Consider the following 7379-nt stretch of genomic DNA (forward strand, 5'->3'; position numbering starts at 1 on the left):
AAGAATTGCATTTTTTGTTAAATTTGGCACTGATATCTATCAATATCATTGCATTTAAATGGCCCGGGGCGAAAGAGTTAAAGTCGTGTCGAGTCCATTTTCAAATTGCCCCCCTTAACTATCGAATTGCCCCCCTGTGGGGTGTGGGCCCCACGTTGGGAAACACCGCATTAGACTGTCAAGAGGAATTAAAATAGTTCAGTAAGACTGACCAGGTGGTGGTGCAGTGGATAGAGTGTTGGACTGGGATGCGGAGGACCCAGGTTCAAGACCCCAAGGTCACCAGCTTGAGTGCAGGCTCATCTGGTTTGAACAAAAGCTCAATAGCTTGGACCCAAGGTCGCTGGCTCGAGCAAGGGGTTACTCAGTCTGCTGAAGGCCAACGGTCAAGGCACATATGAGAAAGCAATCAATGAACAACTAAGGTGTCGCAACGAAAAACTAATGATTGATGCTTCTCATCTCTCTCCATTCCTTTCTATTTGTCCCCGTCTATCCCTTTCTCTAACTCTCTGTCTCTGTAAAAAATAAATAAATAAATAAATAAATAAATAAAATAGTTCAGTAATGGTAATGGAAAGACAAATAGATTGGAACATAGTAGAATGTACAGAAATAGATCCTTGTTTAAATGGAAGCATACTCTATGATAAAGATCATATTTTATATCAATGGAGAAAAAAAGGATAGTGTATAAAGAGGTTGAGACTATCAAATATTCTTTTGAAAAGTAAAGACAGATTATCTCCCTGAAGTCTTTCTCAGAAAAAATTATAGATGAATTAACAAAATGTACAAATAAAAATGGTAAAAGTACTACAAAAAAGAAAGAATATTATCATTCTTAAACTGATAATAGCTTCCCTAAGCAAAACATAAAATTAAAAAGCCATAAAGCACCACAATTTTAGACTTTGAAAATTGAGTATGCATAAGTTATTAGAATAACATTTTAATAAATGGAAATAGAATAACTGAGAAAGTAAATCAGGAGAAAGAAGAAACAAGGACACCCAGTCAATCCACTAGAGAGCAGGAAATGAGGGGAAAAGGCATTGAAATGAAGTCTAAAGAACAAAAGGATAAGGTGGTGGAAAATCACCTGTCAGAAAAAATGGATTAAACTCACTAGTTTGAAAACACCTTGATTTATTGCATTAAAAAAAGAGCTATATGCTGTTTACAACAGATACATGTAAAATATAAAGATTTTATTTTAAAAAAATAACAAAAATTTTCTAAAATAAAAGCATAGGAAGGAGAGACAAGATGGTGCTGGAGTAGGCAGATGTACCAACATCCACCTCCCAGAACCAAAATGGATTACAAACTAATTTTAAGAACTATCATCTGGAAAAACCAACTTTGGACTAAACTAAGAGGACACTTCAACCAAGGAACACTGAAGAAGCTACCTCGAGACTGGTAGGAAAAGCAGAAACGTGGAGAGGGCTGCCCAGCTCCCCGGAGCAAATGGCAGCTGGGAGAGACTCACGTGGTGGGAAGTGAGTTTAGCAGAGAGGGGAGGGTCCTGAGTCCCAGGAACAAAGCCCCAGCCTGCAACCCCAGAGCCCAGAAGAGGCGTAAGGACAGTATTTAGCTGGAAACAAGTCAGGATACTGTTTGTGAGAAAGAGACTGATTTCTCAGACCCAGGATTCTTCTTAAAGGGACCACACAGAAAACCTCTCTCACAACCACTCACCTGGGGTTCTGGGGGGACAGGGAGAGAGAATACCAGAGTAGCAGGAAGAGAGTGTAATCTAGGAGTGTAAACATTTTGGGAGATAGCCACCCTAACCCCTGGGACGAGTCATTCCCCAAATCTGAAGTGAATATTTCCCCCAGAAACAGCAATACTAGCAAAGGGAAGCAGGAGAGCAGCCAAACAAGCTCCCCCGCAGCACTCAGAGCAGAGTTGCTTAGAAGGAGGGAGTTTTCAGGGCTACAGTAGTGAGTGTTAGGGTCTGAGCTGCAGTGCCCGCACCCACACTGCTGAGGGCTCGCCGGAGGACAGGCAGCAGCGGGAGACAGAAGTGCGGTTCTGTTGGCAAGGGCGGAAGCCGGCTGGTCACCACTGGGCTCAGGTGTGAGCTCAGTCTTGCCCGGCTGGGGAGGAGGGGGCGTACAAAAGCGGTCAAGCCCAGCTGCCGGCAGCCTGTAATCCAGCCTGCAGGAGAAGGGCGGTAACCCCAGAAAGGGTGGAGACCAGCCCCTGAGCAAGGGCGCAGGAGCATAGCTTGCCCCGCCAGAGCAACCCAGGCTTGTGGTCACTTGGGAGCCAGCTCCTACTGCGTGGGTGGAGCCAAAAGCCCAGAACAGGCGGAGTTCTGCTACTGAGCTGAGTGTGGGCTCAGTAGAGCCAAGACTAGCAGCCGTTCCTCCAGCGGGCTCTTCCTGCAAGGGCGGAGCAAAGGCCCGGAAAAAGGCAGAGACCCAAAGCTGAGCAAAGGTGCTCGCCAGTACCTTCAGGACCAAGCATAACATCACCCACAGGGGTGGGGCAAAGGCCAATGCCACCAAGGCTCCTGCACCCAAGCACATGATCACAGCCACTCCCGTGAAGAGAAAATGTGGAGGCAGAGAAATGCAACACAAATGAACCAAGAGAAATCCCCAGAAAAGGACCTAAATGAATCAGATATAACCAAATTACCAGATGCAGAGTTTAAAATAACAATTATTAGGATTCTCAAAGATATTAGAACAACAATAGATGTTTATTACAAAAACCTAAATAGATAGCAAATATAAAAAAGGACATTGAAATAATAAAAAAGAATCAGTCAGAAATGACAAATACAATATCTGAAATAAAGAACACAATGGAAGAAATTAAAAGTAGGATGGATGAAGTTGAGAATCGAATCAGTGAGTTAGAGGACATGATAAATAAAGGCACAGAAGCAGAGCAGAAAAAAGAAAAGAGACTCAAAAAGTCTGAGGAAACTCTAAGAGAGCTCTGTGACAACATGAAGAGAAATAACATCCGCATCATAGGGGTTCCTGAAGAAGAGAAAGAACAAGGAATAGAGACTTTGTTCAAACATGTCATAGCTGAAAACTTCCCTCAATTAAGGCAGGAAAACATCTCACATGTTCAGGAAGCACAGAGAACTCCATTAAGGAGAAACCCAAAGAAATCAACACCAAGACACATCATAATTAAAATACCAAAGCTAAGTGATAAAGAGAAAATATTAAAAGCTGCTAGAGAAAAAAAGACTATCACCTACAAAGGAGCCCCCATAAGGATGACTTCTACCTTCTCAACAGAAACACTTGAGGCCAGAAGGGAATGGCAAGAAATATTCAAAGTAATGCAGAACAAGAACCTACAACCAAGACTACTTTATCCAGCAAGGCTATCATTTAAAATGGAAGGAGAAATAAAAAGCTTTCCAGACAAAAAAAACTCAAGGATTTCACTGCAACCAAACCAAGGCTGCAAGAAATGCTAAGGGACCTGTTGTAAACAAATAAAAGGAGAAAAAGAATATAGCAAAAGAGGAATACAGTTTTAAAGAATAAAATGGCAATAAACAATTACATATCAATAATAACCTTAAATGTAAATGTATTAAATGATCCGATCAAAAGACATAGGGTAGCTGCGTGGATAAGAAAACAGGACCCATACATATGCTGTCTACAAGAGACACACCTTAAATCAAAAGATGTACACAGACTGAAGATAAAAGGATGGAAAAATTATTTCATGCAAATGGAAATGAAAAAAAAGCTGGGGTAGCAATACTTATATCAGACAAAATGGACTTTGAAACAAAGACCATAGTTAGAGATAAAGAAGGTCACTACATAATGATAAAGGGAGCAATACAAAAGGAAGATATAACCGTTATAAATACCTACACACCTAATATAGGAGCACCTAAATATATAAAGCAGAATTTGATGGACTTAAAGGGCAAGATCAACAGCAATACTATAATAGTTGGGGATTTCAATACCCCATTAACATCATTAGATAGATCCTCATGAAAGAAAATTAACAAAGAAACAGCAGACTTAAAGGACATACTAGATCAACTCGATTTAATAGATACCTTCAGAACCTTTCACCCTAAAGCAGCAGAATATACATTCTTTTCAAGCACTTATGGTACATTCTCTAGAATAGACCACATGTTAGGGCACAAAAGCGATCTCAACAAATTTAAGAAGATTGAAATCATATCGAGCACTTTCTCTGATCACAAAGGCATGAAACTAGAAATCAACCACAACAGAAAAACTGAAAAATACTCAAACACTTGGAAACTAAATAGCACGTTATTAAATAACAAATGGGTAAACAATGAGATCAAAGAAGAAATTAAAAATTCCTAGAAACAAACGATAATGAGCATACATCAACTCAAAATTTATGGGACACAGCAAAAGCAGTCCTGAGAGGGAAGTTTATAGCATTACAGACATACCTCAAGAAGCTAGAAAAAGCTCAAATAAACAACTTGACCCTACATCTAAAAGAACTAGAAAAAGAACAGCAAGTAAAGTCCAGAGCTAGTAGAAGGAAGGAAATAATAAAGATCAGAGCAGAAATAAATGACATAGAGGCTAAAGAAACAATACAGAGGATCAATGAAACCAGAAGCTGGTTCTTTGAAAAGGTAAACAAGATCGATGAACCTTTAACCAGACTCACCAAGAAAAGAGAGAGAGGACTCAAGTAAATAAAATTAGAAACGAGAGTGGAGAAATAACAACTGACACAACAGAAATACAAAATATTGTAAGAAAATACTATGGAAGAACTGTACGCCAAAAAACTAGACAACCTAGATGAAATGGACAAATTCCTTGAAACATATAATCTTCAAAAATCAATCTGGAAGAATCAGAAAACCTAAACAGACCAATTACAACAAATGAAATTGAAAGAGCTATCAAAAAACTTCCAAAAAGAAAAGTACTAGGCCTGATGGCTTCACAAGTGAATTGTACCAAATATTCAAAGAAGAACTAACTTCTACCCTTCTCAAGCTATTTCAAAAAATTCAAGAGGAAGGAAGACTTCCAAGCTCCTTTTATGAGGCGAGCATAATTCTGGTTCCAAAACCAGGCAAAGACAACACAAAGAAAGAAAATTATACGGCAATACCCCTGATGAATTTAGATGCAAAAATCCTCAACAAAATATTAGCAAACCGATCCAGCAATATATGAAAAAAATCATACACCATGATCAAGTGGGATTTATTTTTGGAAGGCAAGGCTGGTACAATATTTGCAAATCAATCAATGTGATTCATCACATAAACAAAAGGAAGGAGAAAAACCACATGATAATTTCAATAGATGCAGAAAAAGCATTTGATAAAATCCAGCACCCATTCTTGATCAAAACTCTCAGCAAAGTGGAAATACAAGGAACATACCTCAACATGATGAAGGCCATCTATGAAAAACCCACAGCCAATATCATACACAATGGGCAAAAATTAAAAGCAATCCCCTTAAGATCAGGAACAAGGCAGGGGTGCCCCCTTTCACCACTCTTATTCAACATAGTTCTGGAAGTCCTAGCCACAGCAATCAGATAAGAAAAAGAAATAAAAGGCATCCAAATTGGAAAAGAAGAAGTAAAACTATCATTATTTGTAGATGCTATGATATTGTATATAGAAAACCCTAAAGTCACAGTAAAAAAAACTACTAGACCTGATAAATGAATTTGGCAAGGTGGCAGGATATAAAATCAATACTCAGAAATCAGAGGCATTTTTATACACGAACAATGAACTGTCAGAAAGAGAAATTAAGGAATCAATCCCCTTTACCATTGCAACCAAAAAAATAAAGTACCTAGGAATAAATTTAACCAGGAAGATTAAAGACTTGTACTCGGAAAATTATAAAACATTGATAAAAGAAATCAGGGAAGATACAAACAAGTGGAGGCATATACCGTGCTCATGGTTAGGAAGAATAAACATCATTAAAATGTCTATATTACCCAAAGCAATTTATAAATTCAATGCAATACCAATTAAAATACCAATGACTTACTTCAAAGATATAGAACACATATTCCAAAAATTTATATGGAACCAAAAGAGAACACGACTAGCCTCAGCTATCTTGAAAAGAAAGAATAAAGCGGGAGGTATTACACTGCCGGATATCAAGTTATATTATAAGGCAGTTGTACTCAAAACAGCCTGGTACTGGAATAAGAACAGGCATATAGATCAATGGAATAGAACTGAGAACCCAGAAATAAACCCACACTTTTATGAACAGCTGATATTTGACAAAGGAGGTAAAAGCATACATTGGAGTAAAGACAGCCTCTTCAACAAATGGTGTTGGGAAAATTGGACAGCTACCTGCAAAAAAATGAAACTAGACCACCAACTTACACCATTCACAAAAATAAAGTCAAAATGGATAAAAGACTTAAATGTAAGCTGTGAAACCATAAGCATCTTAGAAGAAAAAATAGGCAGTAAGCTCTCTGACATCTCTCACAGCAATATATTTGCTGATTTGTCTCCACAGGCAAGTGAAATAAAAGACAGGATAAACAAATGGGACTATATCAAACTAAAAAGCTTCTGCACAGCTAAAGACAATAAGAACAGAATAAAAAGATAAACTACACAATGAGAGAATATATTTGACAATGCATCTGATAAGAGATTAATAACCAAAATTTATAAAGAACTTGTAAAACTTAATACCAGGAAGTCAAACAATTCAATTCAAAAATGGGCAAAAGAAATGAATAGCTCTGGCCGGTTGGCTCAGCGGTAGAGCGTCGGCCTCGCGTGCGGAGGACCCGGGTTCGATTCCCGGCCAGGGCACACAGGAGAAGTGCCCATTTGCTTCTCCACCCCTCCGCCGCGCCTTCCTCTCTGTCTCTCTCTTCCCCTCCTGCAGCCAAGGCTCCATTGGAGCAAAGATGGCCTGGGCGCTGGGGATGGCTCTGTGGCCTCTGCCTCAGGTGCTAGAGTGGCTCTGGTTGCAACATGGCGACGCCCAGGATGGGCAGAGCATCGCCCCCTGGTGGGCAGAGCGTCGCCCCATGGTGGGCGTGCCGGGTGGATCCCGGTCGGGCGCATGCGGGAGTCTGTCTGACTGTCTCTCCCTGTTTCCAGCTTCAGAAAAACGAAAAAAAAAAAAAAAAGAAAGAAAGAAAAAGAAAAAAAGAAATGAACAGACACTTCTCCAAAGAGGACACACAGATGGCCAATAGGCATATGAAAAAATGCTCAACATCACTAATGATTAGAGAAATGCAAATTAAAACCACAATGAGATATCACCTCACACCAGTCAGAATGGCGCTCATCAATAAAACAACACAGAATCCTGCTGGCGAGGATGTGGAGAAAAGGAAACCCTCCTGCACTG

The 7379-nt window shown here is 39.5% G+C and overlaps 1 non-coding gene across 1 annotated transcript; it reads left to right on the forward strand.

Moving 5' to 3' along the window:
* The first annotated feature begins 6753 nt into the window (after positions 1 to 6753).
* On the forward strand, positions 6754 to 6829 carry TRNAA-CGC (transfer RNA alanine (anticodon CGC)). The gene has a single exon. It is a non-coding gene; the product is annotated as a tRNA-Ala (tRNA).
* Positions 6830 to 7379: the final 550 nt, after the last annotated feature.

The sequence above is a fragment of the Saccopteryx bilineata genome, chromosome 3 (assembly GCF_036850765.1).
Source record: "Saccopteryx bilineata isolate mSacBil1 chromosome 3, mSacBil1_pri_phased_curated, whole genome shotgun sequence".
Classification (NCBI taxonomy): Eukaryota; Metazoa; Chordata; class Mammalia; order Chiroptera; family Emballonuridae; genus Saccopteryx; species Saccopteryx bilineata.